General features: G+C 42.1%; 2 non-coding genes across 2 annotated transcripts; both read right to left on the bottom strand.

Moving 5' to 3' along the window:
• Positions 1–4,233: 4,233 nt before the first annotated feature.
• Positions 4,234–4,306, bottom strand: TRNAK-CUU (transfer RNA lysine (anticodon CUU)). Its single transcript has one exon. It is a non-coding gene; the product is annotated as a tRNA-Lys (tRNA).
• A 6,883-nt stretch (positions 4,307–11,189) lies between these two features.
• TRNAM-CAU (transfer RNA methionine (anticodon CAU)) lies at positions 11,190–11,262 on the bottom strand. The gene has a single exon. It is a non-coding gene; the product is annotated as a tRNA-Met (tRNA).
• Positions 11,263–16,528: the final 5,266 nt, after the last annotated feature.

The raw sequence follows: 16,528 nt of genomic DNA, 5'->3' as shown, positions 1-16,528 counted from the left end.
TGTACAGGGGAAGTTATTTGAATCAATGGAATGTATATAAGAAGAAAGAAAAGTGGATGAAAAAATTACCAGCTGTGAGCAGGAATCGAACCTACGACCTTCGAATAACGCGTTCGATGCTCTAACCACTGAGCTATCACAGCGGCCGTCCCTCCATCCACTTTTTTGGGGTTTATATGTGAATTTAGAAGTAGTAGTGACAGTCAGCGCCATCTATAAGCCAAACAACGAGTGTGAGAACACTCTTATTCGCATGTTTTGGCGTCACGTAGCACGTGAACTTATTATGAGCGGGCAGATGATTAATTGTCCCTCTTATACAACCTAAACACACCAAGTCTGCCAGTACGAGACCCTCGTTCAATGAAAAAAGGGAGAGAAGTGTATACCTAAGGGCTCGTATTTCCGTGGTTTAACACAATATTACTGAGATATAACAGACAGTAATGCCAAGGAATGTACAGGGGAAGTTATTTGAACCAATGGAATGTATATAAGAAGAAAGAAAAGTGGATGAAAAAATTACCAGCTGTGAGATGGAATCGAACTTACGACCTTCGAATAACGCGTTCGATGCTCTAACCACTGAGCTATCACAGCGGCCGTCCCTCCATCCACTTTTCTGGGGGTCTATATGTGAATTTAGAAGTAGGAGTGACAGTCAGCGCCATCTATAAGCCAAACAACGAGTGTGAAAACACTTTTATTCGCATGTTTTGGCGTCACGTAGCAGGTGAACTTATAATGAGCGGGCAGCTGAATAATTGTCCCTCTTATACAACCTAAACACACCAAGTCTGCCAGTACGAGACCCTCGTTCAATGAAATAAGGGAGGGAAGTGTATACCTAAGGGCTCGTCTTTCCGTGGTTTAACACAATATTACTGAGATATAACAGACAGTAATGCCAAGGAATGTACAGGGGAAGTTATTAGAACCAATCGAATGTAAATAAGAAGAAAGAAGAAAGAAAAGTGGATGAAAAAATTACCAGCTGTTAGCAGGAATCGAACCTACGACCTTCGAATAACGCGTTCGATGCTCTAACCACTGAGCTATCACAGCGGCCGTCCCTCCATCCACTTTTTGGGGGGTTTATATGTGAATTTAGAAGTAGGAGTGACAGTCAGCGCCATCTATAGGCCAAACAACGAGTGTGAAAACACTCTTATTCGCATGTTTTGGCGTCACGTAGCACGTGAATTTATTATGAGCGGGCAGCTGATTAATTGTCCCTCTTATACAACCTAAACACACCAAGTCTGCCAGTACGAGACCCTTATTCAATGAAATAAGGCAGAGAAGTGTATACCTAAGGGCTCGTATTTCCGTGCTTTAACACAATAATAATGAGATTTAACAGACAGTAATGCCAAGGAATGTACAGGGGAAGTTATTAGAACCAATGGAATGTAAATAAGAAGAAAGAAGAAAGAAAAGTGGATGAAAAAATTACCAGCTGTGAGCAGGAATCGAACCTACGACCTTCGAATAACGCCTTCGAAGCTCTAACCACTGAGCTATCACAGCGGCCGTCCCTCCATCCACTTTTTGGGGGTCTATATGTGAATTTAGAAGTAGGAGTGACAGTCAGCGCCATCTATAAGACAAACAACGAGTGTGAAAACACTCTTATTCGCATGTTTTGGCGTCAAGTAGCACGTGAACTTATAATGAGCGGGCAGCTGAATAATTGTCCCTCTTATACAACCTAAACACACCAAGTCTGCCAGTACGAGACCCTCGTTCAATGAATTAAGGGAGAGAAGTGTATACCTAAGGGCTCGTATTTCCGTGGTTTAACACAATATTACTGAGATATAACAGACAGTAATGCCAAGGAATGTACAGGGGAAGTTATTAGAACCAATCGAATGTAAATAAGAAGAAAGAAGAAAGAAAAGTGGATGAAAAAATTACAAGCTGTGAGCAAGAATCGAACCTACGACCTTCGAATAACGCGTTCGATGCTTTAACCACTGAGCTATCACAGCGGCCGTCCTTCCATACACTTTTTTTGGGGTTTATATGTGAATTTAGAAGTAGGAGTGACAGTCAGCGCCATCCTTAAGCCAAACAACGAGTGTGAAAACACTCTTATTCGCATGTTTTGGCGTCACGTAGCACGTGAACTTATTATGAGCGGGCAGATGATTAATTGTCCCTCTTATACAACCTAAACACACCAAGTCTGCCAGTACGAGACCCTCGTTCAATGAAAAAAGGGAGAGAAGTGTATACCTAAGCGCTCGTATTTCCGTGGTTTAACACAATATTACTGAGATATAACAGACAGTAATGCCAAGGAATGTACAGGGGAAGTTATTTGAACCAATGGAATGTATATAAGAAGAAAGAAAAGTGGATGAAAAAATTACCAGCTGTGAGATGGAATCGAACTTACGACCTTCGAATAACGCGTTCGATGCTCTAACCACTGAGCTATCACAGCGGCCGTCCCTCCATCCACTTTTCTGGGGGTCTATATGTGAATTTAGAAGTAGGAGTGACAGTCAGCGCCATCTATAAGCCAAACAACGAGTGTGAAAACACTTTTATTCGCATGTTTTGGCGTCACGTAGCAGGTGAACTTATAATGAGCGGGCAGCTGAATAATTGTCCCTCTTATACAACCTAAACACACCAAGTCTGCCAGTACGAGACCCTCGTTCAATGAAATAAGGGAGGGAAGTGTATACCTAAGGGCTCGTCTTTCCGTGGTTTAACACAATATTACTGAGATATAACAGACAGTAATGCCAAGGAATGTACAGGGGAAGTTATTAGAACCAATCGAATGTAAATAAGAAGAAAGAAGAAAGAAAAGTGGATGAAAAAATTACCAGCTGTTAGCAGGAATCGAACCTACGACCTTCGAATAACGCGTTCGGTGCTCTAACCACTGTGCTATCACAGCGGCCGTCCCTCCATCCACTTTTTTGGGGGGTCTATATGTGAATTTAGAAGTAGGAGTGACAGTCAGCGCCATCTATAAGCCAAACAACGAGTGTGAAAACACTCTTATTCGCATGTTTTGGCGTCACGTAGCACGTGAATTTATTATGAGCGGGCAGCTGATTAATTGTCCCTCTTATACAACCTAAACACACCAAGTCTGCCAGTACGAGACCCTCGTTCAATGAAAAAAGGGAGAGAAGTGTATACCTAAGTGCTCGTATTTCCGTGGTTTAACACAATATTAATGCGATATAACAGACAGTAATGCCAAGGAATGTACAGGGGAAGTTATTAGAACCAATGGAATGTAAATAAGAAGAAAGAAAAAAGAAAAGTGGATGAAAAAATTACCAGCTGTGAGCAGGAATCGAACCTACGACCTTCGAATAACGCGTTCGATGCTTTAACCACTGAGCTATCACAGCGGCCGTCCTTCCATACACTTTTTTTGGGGTTTATATGTGAATTTAGAAGTAGGAGTGACAGTCAGCGCCATCCTTAAGCCAAACAACGAGTGTGAGAACACTCTTATTCGTATGTTTTGGCGTCACGTAGCACGTGAACTTATTATGAGCGGGCAGCTGATTAACTGTCCCTCTTATACAACCTAAACACACCAAGTCTGCCAGTACGAGACCCTCCTTCAATGAAATAAGGGAGAGAAGTGTATACCTAAGGGCTCGTATTTCCGTGGTTTAACACAATATTACTGAGATATAACAGACAGTAATGCCAAGGAATGTACAGGGGAAGTTATTTGAACCAATGGAATGTATATAAGAAGAAAGAAAAGTGGATGAAAAAATTACCAGCTGTGAGCAGGAATCGAACCTACGACCTTCGAATAACGCGTTCGATGCTCTAACCACTGAGCTATCACAGCGGCCGTCCCTCCATCCACTTTTCTGGGGGTCTATATGTGAATTTAGAAGTAGGAGTGACAGTCAGCGCCATCTATAAGCCAAACAACGAGTGTGAAAACACTCTTATTCGCATGTTTTGGCGTCACGTAGCACGTGAACTTATAATGAGCGGGCAGCTGAATAATTGTCCCTCTTATACAACCTAAACACACCAAGTCTGCCAGTACGAGACCCTTAATCAATGAAATAAGGCAGAGAAGTGTATACCTAAGGGCTCGTATTTCCGTGCTTTAACACAATATTAATGAGATTTAACAGACAGTAATGCCAAGGAATGTACAGGGGAAGTTATTAGAACCAATGGATTGTAAATAAGGAGAAAGAAGAAAGAAAAGTGGATGAAAAAATTACCAGCTGCGAGCAGGAATCGAACCTACGACCTTCGAATAAAGCGTTCGATGCTCTGACCACTGAGCTATCACAGCGGCCGTCCCTCCATCCACTTTTTTGGGGGGTCTATATGTGAATTTAGAAGTAGGAGTGACAGTCAGCGCCATCTATAAGCCAAACAACGAGTGTGAAAACACTCTTATTCGCATGTTTTGGCGTCACGTAGCACGTGAATTTATTATGAGCGGGAAGCTGATTAATTGTCCCTCTTATACAACCTAAACACACCAAGTCTGCCAGTACGAGACCCTCGTTCAATGAAAAAAGGGAGAGAAGTGTATACCTAAGGGCTCGTATTTCCGTGGTTTAACACAATATTAATGCGATATAACAGAGTAATGCCAAGGAATGTACAGGGGAAGTTATTAGAACCAATGGAATGTAAATAAGAAGAAAGAAAAAAGAAAAGTGGATGAAAAAATTACCAGCTGTGAGCAGGAATCGAACCTACGACCTTCGAATAACGCGTTCGATGCTTTAACCACTGAGCTATCACAGCGGCCGTCCCTCCATCCACTTTTTTTGGGGGTTTATATGTGAATTTAGAAGTAGGAGTGACAGTCAGCGCCATCTATAAGCCAAACAACGAGTGTGAAAACACTCTTATTCGCATGTTTTGGCGTCACGTAGCACGTGAACTTATTATGAGCGGGCAGCTGATTAACTGTCCCTCTTATACAACCTAAACACACCAAGTCTGCCAGTACGAGACCCTCGTTCAATGAAATAAGGGAGAGAAGTGTATACCTAAGGGCTCGTATTTCCGTGGTTTAACACAATATTACTGAGATATAACAGACAGTAATGCCAAGGAATGTACAGGGGAAGTTATTTGAACCAATGGAATGTATATAAGAAGAAAGAAAAATGAAAAAATTACCAGCTGTTAGCAGGAATCGAACCTACGACCTTCAAATAACGCGTTCAATGCTCTAACCACTGAGCTATCACAGCGGCCGTCCCTCCATCCACTTTTTTTGGGGGTTTATATGTGAATTTAGAAGTAGGAGTGACAGTCAGCGCCATCTATAAGCCAAACAACGAGTGTGAGAACACTCTTATTCGCATGTTTTGGCGTCACGTAGCACGTGAACTTATTATGAGCGGGCAGCTGATTAATTGTCCCTCTTATACAACCTAAACACACCAAGTCTGCCAGTACGAGACCCTCATTCAATGAAATAAGGGAGAGAAGTGTATACCTAAGGGCTCGTATTTCCGTGGTTTAACACAATATTAATGAGATTTAACAGACAGTAATGCCAAGGAATGTACAGGGGAAGTTATTAGAACCATTGGAATGTAAATAAGAAGAAAGAAGAAAGAAAAGTGGATGAAAAAAATTACCAGCTGTGAGCAGGAATCGAACCTACGACCTTCGAATAACGCGTTCGATGCTCTAACCACTGAGCTATCACAGCGGCCGTCCCTCCATCCACTTTTTTTGGGGGTCTATATGTGAATTTAGAAGTAGGAGTGACAGTCAGCGCCATCTATAAGCCAAACAACAAGTGTGAAAACACTCTTATTCGCATGTTTTGGCGTCACGTAGCGCGTGAACTTATTATGAGCGGGCAGCTGATTAATTGTCTCTCTTATACAACCTAAACACACCAAGTCTGCCAGTACGAGGCCCTCGTTCAATGAAATAAGGGAGAGAAGTGTATACCTAAGGGCTCGTATTTCTGTGGTTTAACACAATATTAATGAGATTTAACAGACAGTAATGCCAAGGAATGTACAGGGGAAGTTATTAGAACCATTGGAATGTAAATAAGAAGAAAGAAGAAAGAAAAGTGGATGAAAAATATTACCAGCTGTGAGCAGGAATCGAACCTACCACCTTCGAATAACGCGTTCGATGCTCTAACCACTGAGCTATCACAGCGGCCGTCCCTCCATCCACTTTTTTGGGGGTTTATATGTGAATTTAGAAGTAGGAGTGACAGTCAGCGCCATCTATAAGCCAAACAACGAGTGTGAAAACACTCTTATTCGCATGTTTTGGCGTCACGTAGCACGTGAACCTATTATGAGCGGGCAGATGATTAATTGTCCCTCTTATACAACCTAAACACACCAAGTCTGCCAGTACGAGACCCTCGTTCATTGAAATAAGGGAGAGAAGTGTATACCTAAGGGCTCGTATTTCCGTGGTTTAACACAATATTAATGAGATTTAACAGACAGTAATGCCAAGGAATGTACAGGGGAAGTTATTAGAACCAATCGAATGTAAATAAGAAGAAAGAAGAAAGAAAAGTGGATGAAAAAATTACCAGCTGTGAGCAGGAATCGAACCTACGACCTTCGAATAACGCGTTCGGTGCTCTAACCACTGAGCTATCACAGCGGCCGTCCCTCCATCCACTTTTTGGGGGGTTTATATGTGAATTTAGAAGTAGGAGTGACAGTCAGCGCCATCTATAGGCCAAACAACGAGTGTGAAAACACTCTTATTCGCATGTTTTGGCGTCACGTAGCACGTGAACTTATTATGAGCGGGCAGCTGATTAACTGTCCCTCTTATACAACCTAAACACACCAAGTCTGCCAGTACGAGACCCTCGTTCAATGAAATAAGGGAGAGAAGTGTATACCTAAGGGCTCGTATTTCCGTGGTTTAACACAATATTACTGAGATATAACAGACAGTAATGCCAAGGAATGTACAGGGGAAGTTATTAGAACCAATCGAATGTAAATACGAAGAAAGAAGAAAGGAAAGTGGATGAAAAAATTACCAGCTGTGAGCAGGAATCGAACCTACGACCTTCGAATAACGCGTTCGATGCTGTAACCACTGAGCTATCACAGCGGCCGTCCCTCCATCCACTTTTTTTTGGGGTTTATATGTGAATTTAGAAGTAGGAGTGACAGTCAGCGCCATCTATAAGCCAAACAACGAGTGTGAAAACACTCTTATTCGCATGTTTTGGCGTCACGTAGCACGTGAACTTATTATGAGCGGGCAGCTGATTAACTGTCCCTCTTATACAACCTAAACACACCAAGTCTGCCAGTACGAGACCCTCGTTCAATGAAATAAGGGAGAGAAGTGTATACCTAAGGGCTCGTATTTCCGTGGTTTAACACAATATTACTGAGATATAACAGACAGTAATGCCAAGGAATGTACAGGGGAAGTTATTTGAACCAATGGAATGTATATAAGAAGAAAGAAAAATGAAAAAATTACCAGCTGTTAGCAGGAATCGAACCTACGACCTTCAAATAACGCGTTCAATGCTCTAACCACTGAGCTATCACAGCGGCCGTCCCTCCATCCACTTTTTTGGGGGGTTTATATGTGAATTTAGAAGTAGGAGTGACAGTCAGCGCCATCTATAAGCCAAACAACGAGTGTGAGAACACTCTTATTCGCATGTTTTGGCGTCACGTAGCACGTGAACTTATTATGAGCGGGCAGCTGATTAATTGTCCCTCTTATACAACCTAAACACACCAAGTCTGCCAGTACGAGACCCTCATTCAATGAAATAAGGGAGAGAAGTGTATACCTAAGGGCTCGTATTTCCGTGGTTTAACACAATATTAATGAGATTTAACAGACAGTAATGCCAAGGAATGTACAGGGGAAGTTATTAGAACCATTGGAATGTAAATAAGAAGAAAGAAGAAAGAAAAGTGGATGAAAAAAATTACCAGCTGTGAGCAGGAATCGAACCTACGACCTTCGAATAACGCGTTCGATGCTCTAACCACTGAGCTATCACAGCGGCCGTCCCTCCATCCACTTTTTTTGGGGGTCTATATGTGAATTTAGAAGTAGGAGTGACAGTCAGCGCCATCTATAAGCCAAACAACAAGTGTGAAAACACTCTTATTCGCATGTTTTGGCGTCACGTAGCGCGTGAACTTATTATGAGCGGGCAGCTGATTAATTGTCTCTCTTATACAACCTAAACACACCAAGTCTGCCAGTACGAGGCCCTCGTTCAATGAAATAAGGGAGAGAAGTGTATACCTAAGGGCTCGTATTTCCGTGGTTTAACACAATATTAATGAGATTTAACAGACAGTAATGCCAAGGAATGTACAGGGGAAGTTATTAGAACCATTGGAATGTAAATAAGAAGAAAGAAGAAAGAAAAGTGGATGAAAAATATTACCAGCTGTGAGCAGGAATCGAACCTACGACCTTCGAATAACGCGTTCGATGCTCTAACCACTGAGCTATCACAGCGGCCGTCCCTCCATCCACTTTTTTGGGGGTTTATATGTGAATTTAGAAGTAGGAGTGACAGTCAGCGCCATCTATAAGCCAAACAACGAGTGTGAAAACACTCTTATTCGCATGTTTTGGCGTCACGTAGCACGTGAACCTATTATGAGCGGGCAGCTGATTAATTGTCCCTCTTATACAACCTAAACACACCAAGTCTGCCAGTACGAGACCCTCGTTCATTGAAATAAGGGAGAGAAGTGTATACCTAAGGGCTCGTATTTCCGTGGTTTAACACAATATTAATGAGATTTAACAGACAGTAATGCCAAGGAATGTACAGGGGAAGTTATTAGAACCAATCGAATGTAAATAAGAAGAAAGAAGAAAGAAAAGTGGATGAAAAAATTACCAGCTGTGAGCAGGAATCGAACCTACGACCTTCGAATAACGCGTTCGGTGCTCTAACCACTGAGCTATCACAGCGGCCGTCCCTCCATCCACTTTTTGGGGGGTTTATATGTGAATTTAGAAGTAGGAGTGACAGTCAGCGCCATCTATAGGCCAAACAACGAGTGTGAAAACACTCTTATTCGCATGTTTTGGCGTCACGTAGCACGTGAACTTATTATGAGCGGGCAGCTGATTAACTGTCCCTCTTATACAACCTAAACACACCAAGTCTGCCAGTACGAGACCCTCGTTCAATGAAATAAGGGAGAGAAGTGTATACCTAAGGGCTCGTATTTCCGTGGTTTAACACAATATTACTGAGATATAACAGACAGTAATGCCAAGGAATGTACAGGGGAAGTTATTAGAACCAATCGAATGTAAATACGAAGAAAGAAGAAAGGAAAGTGGATGAAAAAATTACCAGCTGTGAGCAGGAATCGAACCTACGACCTTCGAATAACGCGTTCGATGCTGTAACCACTGAGCTATCACAGCGGCCGTCCCTCCATCCACTTTTTTTTGGGGTTTATATGTGAATTTAGAAGTAGGAGTGACAGTCAGCGCCATCTATAAGCCAAACAACGAGTGTGAAAACACTCTTATTCGCATGTTTTGGCGTCACGTAGCACGTGAACTTATTATGAGCGGGCAGCTGATTAACTGTCCCTCTTATACAACCTAAACACACCAAGTCTGCCAGTACGAGACCCTCGTTCAATGAAATAAGGGAGAGAAGTGTATACCTAAGGGCTCGTATTTCCGTGGTTTAACACAATTTTAATGAGATATAACAGAGAGTAATGCCAAGGAACGAACAGGGGAAGTTATTAGAACCAATGGAATGTAAATAAGAAGAAAGAAGAAAGAAAAGTGGATGAAAAAATTACCAGCTGTGAGCAGGAATCGAACCTACGACCTTCGAATAACGCGCTCGATGCTCTAACCACTGAGCTATCACAGCGGCCGTCCCTCCATCCACTTTTTTGGGGTTTATATGTGAATTTAGAAGTAGGAGTAACAGTCAGCGCCATCTATAAGCCAAACAACGAGTGTGAAAACACTCTTATTCGCATGTTTTGGCGTCACGTAGCACGTGAACTTATTATGAGCGGGCAGCTGATTAATTGTCCCTCTTATACAACCTAAACACACTAAGTCTGCCAGTACGAGACCCTCGTTCAATGAAATAAGGGAGACAAGTGTATACCTAAGGGCTCGTCTTTCCGTGGTTTTACACAATATTACTGAGATATAACAGACAGTAATGCCAAGGAATGTACAGGGGAAGTTATTAGAACCAATCGAATGTAAATAAGAAGAAAGAAGAAAGAAAAGTGGATGAAAAAATTACCAGCTGTTAGCAGGAATCGAACCTACGACCTTCGAATAACGCGTTCGATGCTCTAACCACTGAGCTATCACAGCGGCCGTCCCTCCATCCACTTTTTGGGGGGTTTATATGTGAATTTAGAAGTAGGAGTGACAGTCAGCGCCATCTATAGGCCAAACAACGAGTGTGAAAACACTCTTATTCGCATGTTTTGGCGTCACGTAGCACGTGAACTTATTATGAGCGGGCAGCTGATTAATTGTCCCTCTTATACAACCTAAACACACCAAGTCTGCCAGTACGAGACCCTTATTCAATGAAATAAGGCAGAGAAGTGTATACCTAAGGGCTCGTATTTCCGTGCTTTAACACAATAATAATGAGATTTAACAGACAGTAATGCCAAGGAATGTACAGGGGAAGTTATTAGAACCAATGGAATGTAAATAAGGAGAAAGAAGAAAGAAAAGTGGATGAAAAAATTACCAGCTGTGAGCAGGAATCGAACCTACGACCTTCGAATAACGCGTTCGATGCTCTGACCACTGAGCTATCACAGCGGCCGTCCCTCCATCCACTATTTTTGGGGGTCTATATGTGAATTTAGAAGTAGGAGTGACAGTCAGCGCCATCTATAAGCCAAACAACGAGTGGGAAAACACTCTTATTCGCATGCTTTGGCGTCACGTAGCACGTGAACTTATTATGAGCGGGCAGCTGATTAATGGTTCCTCTTATACAACCTAAACACACCAAGTCTGCCAGTACGAGACCCTCATTCAATGAAATAAGGTAGAGAAGTGTATACCTAAGGGCTCGTATTTCCGTGCTTTAACACAATATTAATGAGATTTAACAGACAGTAATGCCAAGGAATGTACAGGGGAAGTTATTTGAACCAATGGAATGTATATATGAAGAAAGAAAAGTGAATGAAAAAATTTCCAGCTGTGAGCAGGAATCGAACCTACGACCTTCGAATAATGCGTTCGATGCTCTAACCACTGAGCTATCACAGCAGCCGTCCCTCCATCCACTTTTTTGGGGTTTATATGTGAATTTAGAAGTAGTAGTGACAGTCAGCGCCATCTAAAAGCCAAACAACGAGTGTGAGAACACTCTTATTTGCATGTTTTGGCGTCACGTAGCACGTGAACTTATTATGAGCGGGCAGATGATTAATTGTCCCTCTTATACAACCTAAACACACCAAATCTGCCAGTACGAGACCCTCATTCAATGAAATAAGGTAGAGAAGTGTATACCTAAGGGCTCGTATTTCCGTGCTTTAACACAATATTAATGAGATTTAACAGACAGTAATGCCAAGGAATGTACAGGGGAAGTTATTAGAACCAAAGGAATGTCAATAAGGAGAAAGAAGAAAGAAAAGTGGATGAAAAAATTACCAGCTGTGAGCAGGAATCGAACCTACGCCTTCGAATAACGCGTTCGATGCTCTAACCACTGAGCTATCACAGCGGCCGTCCCTCCATCCACTTTTTTGGGGTTTATATGTGAATTTAGAAGTAGGAGTGACAGTCAGCGCCATCTATAAGCCAAATAAAGAGTGTGAAAACACTCTTATTCGCATGATCTGGCGTCACGTAGCACGTGAATTTATTATGAGCAGGCAGCTGATTAATTGTCCCTATTATACAACCTAAACACACCAAGTCTGCCAGTACGAAACCCTCGTTCAATGAAAAAAGGGAGAGAAGTGTATACCTAAGGGCTCGTATTTCCGTTGTTTAACACAATATTAATGAGATATAACAGACAGTAATGCCAAGGAATGTGCAGGGGAAGTTATTAGAACCAATGGAATGTAAATAAGAAGACAGAAGAAAGAAAAGTGGATGAAAAAATTACCAGCTGTGAGCAGGAATCGAACCTACGACCTTCGAATAACGCGTTCGATGCTCTAACCACAGAGCTATCACAGGGGCCGTCCCTCCATCCACTTTTTTTGGGGTTTATATGTGAATTTAGAAGTAGGAGTGACAGTCAGCGCCATCTATAAGCCAAACAACGAGTGTGAAAACACTCTTATTCGCATGTTTTGGCGTCACGTAGCACGTGAACTTATTATGAGCGGGCAGCTGATTAATTGTCCCTCTTATACAACCTAAACACACCAAGTCTGCCAGTACGAGACCCTCGTTCAATGAAATAAGGGAGAGAAGTGTATACCTAAGGGCTCGTATTTCCGTGGTTTAACACAATTTTAATGAGATATAACAGAGAGTAATGCCAAGGAACGTACAGGGGAAGTTATTAGAACCAATGAAATGTAAATAAGAAGAAAGAAGAAAGAAAAGTGGATGAAAAAATTACCAGCTGTGAGCAGGAATCGAACCTACGACCTTTGAATAACGCGTTCGATGCTCTAACCACTGAGCTATCACAGCGGCCGTCCCTCCATCCACTTTTTTTGGGGTTTATATGTGAATTTAGAAGTAGGAGTAACAGTCAGCGCCATCTATAAGCCAAACAACGAGTGTGAAAACACTCTTATTCGCATGTTTTGGCGTCACGTAGCACGTGAACTTATTATGAGCGGGCAGCTGATCAATTGTCCCTCTTATACAACCTAAACACACCAAGTCTGCCAGTACGAGACCCTCGTTCAATGAAAAAAGGGAGAGAAGTGTATACCTAAGGGCTCGTATTTCCGTGGTTTAACACAGTATTAATGAGATATAACAGACAGTAATGCCAAGGAATGTACAGGGGAAGTTATTAGAACCAATGGAATGTAAATAAGAAGACAAAAGAAAGAAAAGTGGATGAAAAAATTACCAGCTGTGAGCAGGAATCGAACCTACAACCTTCGAATAACGCGTTCGATGCTCTAACCACTGAGCTATCACAGCGGCCGTCCCTCCATCCACTTTTTTGGGGGTCTATATGTAAATTTAGAAGTAGGAGTGACAGTCAGCGCCATCTATAAGCCAAACAACGAGTGTGAAAACACTCTTATTCGCATGTTTTGGCGTCACGTAGCACGTGAACTTATAATGAGCGGGCAGCTGAATAATTGTCCCTCTTATACAATCTAAACAAACTAAGTCTGCCAGTACGAGACCCTCGTTCAATGAAATAAGGGAGAGAAGTGTATACCTAAGGGCTCGTCTTTCCGTGGTTTAACACAATATTACTGAGATATAACGGACAGTAATGCCAAGGAATGTACAGGGGAAGTTATTAGAACCAATGGAATGTAAATAAGAAGAAAGAAGAAAAAAAAGTGGATGAAAAAATTACCAGCTGTGAGCAGAAATTGAACCTACGACCTTCGAATAACGCGTTCGAAGCTCTAACCACTGAGCTATCACAGCGGCCGTCCCTCCATCCACTTTTTTGGGGGTTTATATGTGAATTTAGAAGTAGGAGTGACAGTCAGCGCCATCTATAAGCCAAACAACCAGTGTGAAAACACTCTTATTCGCATGTTTTGGCGTCACGTAGCACGTGAACTTATTATGAGCGGGCAGCTGATCAATTGTCCCTCTTATACAACCTAAACACACCAAGTCTGCCAGTACGAAACCCTCGTTCAATGAAATAAGGGAGAGAAGTGTATACCTAAGGGCTCGTATTTCCGTGGTTTAACACAATAAAAATGAGATATAACAGACAGTAATGCCAAGGAATGTACAGGGGAATGTATTAGAACCAATGGAATGTAAATAGGAAGACAGAAGAAAGAAAAGTGGATGAAAAAATTACCAGCTGTGAGCAGGAATCGAACCTACGACCTTCGAATAACGCGTTCGATGCTCTAACCACAGAGCTATCACAGGGGCCGTCCCTCCATCCACTTTTTTGGGGGTTTATATGTGAATTTAGAAGTAGGAGTGACAGTCAGCGCCATCTATAAGCCAAACAACGAGTGTGAAAACACTCTTATTCGCATGTTTTGGCGTCACGTAGCACGTGAACTTATTATGAGCGGGCAGCTGATTAATTGTCCCTCTTATACAACCTAAACACACCAAGTCTGCCAGTACGAGACCCTCGTTCAATGAAATAAGGGAGAGAAGTGTATACCTAAGGGCTCGTATTTCCGTGGTTTAACACAATTTTAATGAGATATAACAGAGAGTAATGCCAAGGAACGTACAGGGGAAGTTATTAGAACCAATGAAATGTAAATAAGAAGAAAGAAGAAAGAAAAGTGGATGAAAAAATTACCAGCTGTGAGCAGGAATCGAACCTACGACCTTCGAATAACGCGTTCGATGCTCTAACCACTGAGCTATCACAGCGGCCGTCCCTCCATCCACTTTTTTGGGGTTTATATGTGAATTTAAGTAGGAGTAACAGTCAGCGCCATCTATAAGCCAAACAACGAGTGTGAAAACACTCTTATTCGCATGTTTTGGCGTCACGTAGCACGTGAACTTATTATGAGAGGGCAGCTGATCAATTGTCCCTCTTATACAACCTAAACACACTAAGTCTGCCAGTACGAGACCCTCGTTCAATGAAATAAGGGAGAGAAGTGTATACCTAAGGGCTCGTCTTTCCGTGGTTTAACACAATATTACTGAGATATAACGGACAGTAATGCCAAGGAATGTACAGGGGAAGTTATTAGAACCAATCGAATGTAAATAAGAAGAAAGAAGAAAGAAAAATGGATGAAATAATTACCAGCTGTTAGCAGGAATCGAACCTACGACTTTCGAATAACGCGTTCGATGCTCTAACCACTGAGCTATCACAGCGGCCGTACCTCCATTCACTTTTTTGGGGGGTTTATATGTGAATTTAGAAGTAGGAGTGACAGTCAGTGGCATCTATAAGCCAAACAACGAGTGTGAAAACACTCTTATTCGAATGTTTTGGCGTCACGTAGCACGTGAACTTATTATGAGCGGGCAGCTGATCAATTGTCCCTCTTATACAACCTAAACACACCAAGTCTGCCAGTACGAAACCCTCGTTCAATGAAATAAGGGAGTGAAGTGTATACCTAAGGGCTCGTATATCCATGCTTTAACATAATATTAATGAGATTTAACACACAGTAATGCCAAGGAATGTACAGGGGAAGTTATTAGAACCAATGAAATGTAAATAAGAAGAAAGAAGAAAGAAAAGTGGATGAAAAAATTACCAGCTGTGAGCAGGAATCGAACCTACGACCTTCGAATAACGCGTTCGATGCTCTAACCACTGAGCTATCACAGCGGCCGTCCCTCCATCCACTTTTTTTGGGGTTTATATGTGAATTTAGAAGTAGGAGTAACAGTCAGCGCCATCTATAAGCCAAACAACGAGTGTGAAAACACTCTTATTCGCATGTTTTGGCGTCACGTAGCACGTGAACTTATTATGAGCGGGCAGCTGATCAATTGTCCCTCTTATACAACCTAAACACACTAAGTCTGCCAGTACGAGACCCTCGTTCAATGAAATAAGGGAGAGAAGTGTATACCTAAGGGCTCGTCTTTCCGTGGTTTAACACAATATTACTGAGATATAACGGACAGTAATGCCAAGGAATGTACAGGGGAAGTTATTAGAACCAATCGAATGTAAATAAGAAGAAAGAAGAAAGAAAAATGGATGAAATAATTACCAGCTGTTAGCAGGAATCGAACCTACGACTTTCGAATAACGCGTTCGATGCTCTAACCACTGAGCTATCACAGCGGCCGTACCTCCATTCACTTTTTGGGGGGTTTATATGTGAATTTAGAAGTAGGAGTGACAGTCAGTGGCATCTATAAGCCAAACAACGAGTGTGAAAACACTCTTATTCGCATGTTTTGGCGTCACGTAGCACGTGAACTTATTATGAGCGGGCAGCTGAATAATTGTCCCTCTTATACAACCTAAACACACCAAGTCTGCCACTACGAGACCTTCGTTCAATAAAATAAGGGAGAGAAGTGTATACCTAAGGGCTCGTATTTCCCTGGTTTAACACAATAATAATGTGATATAACAGATAGTCATGCCAAGGAATGTACAGGGGAAGTTATTAGAACCAATGGAATGTAAATAAGAAGAAAGAAGAAAAAAAGTGGATGAAAAAATTACCAGCTGTGAGCAGGAATTGAACCTACGACCTTCGAATAACGCGTTCGATGCTCTAACCACTGAGCTATCACAGCGGCCGTCCCTCCATCCACTTTTTTGGGGGTTTATATGTGAATTTAGAAGTAGGAGTGACAGTCAGCGCCATCTATAAGCCAAACAACCAGTGTGAAAACACTCTTATTCGCATGTTTTGGCGTCACGTAGCACGTGAACTTATTATGAGCGGGCAGC

Source organism: Rhipicephalus microplus, chromosome 8 (assembly GCF_043290135.1).
Source record: "Rhipicephalus microplus isolate Deutch F79 chromosome 8, USDA_Rmic, whole genome shotgun sequence".
Lineage (NCBI taxonomy): Eukaryota > Metazoa > Arthropoda > Arachnida > Ixodida > Ixodidae > Rhipicephalus > Rhipicephalus microplus.
Note: the sequence above shows the minus strand (reverse complement) of the source record. Positions and strands in the feature narration are given on the sequence as shown.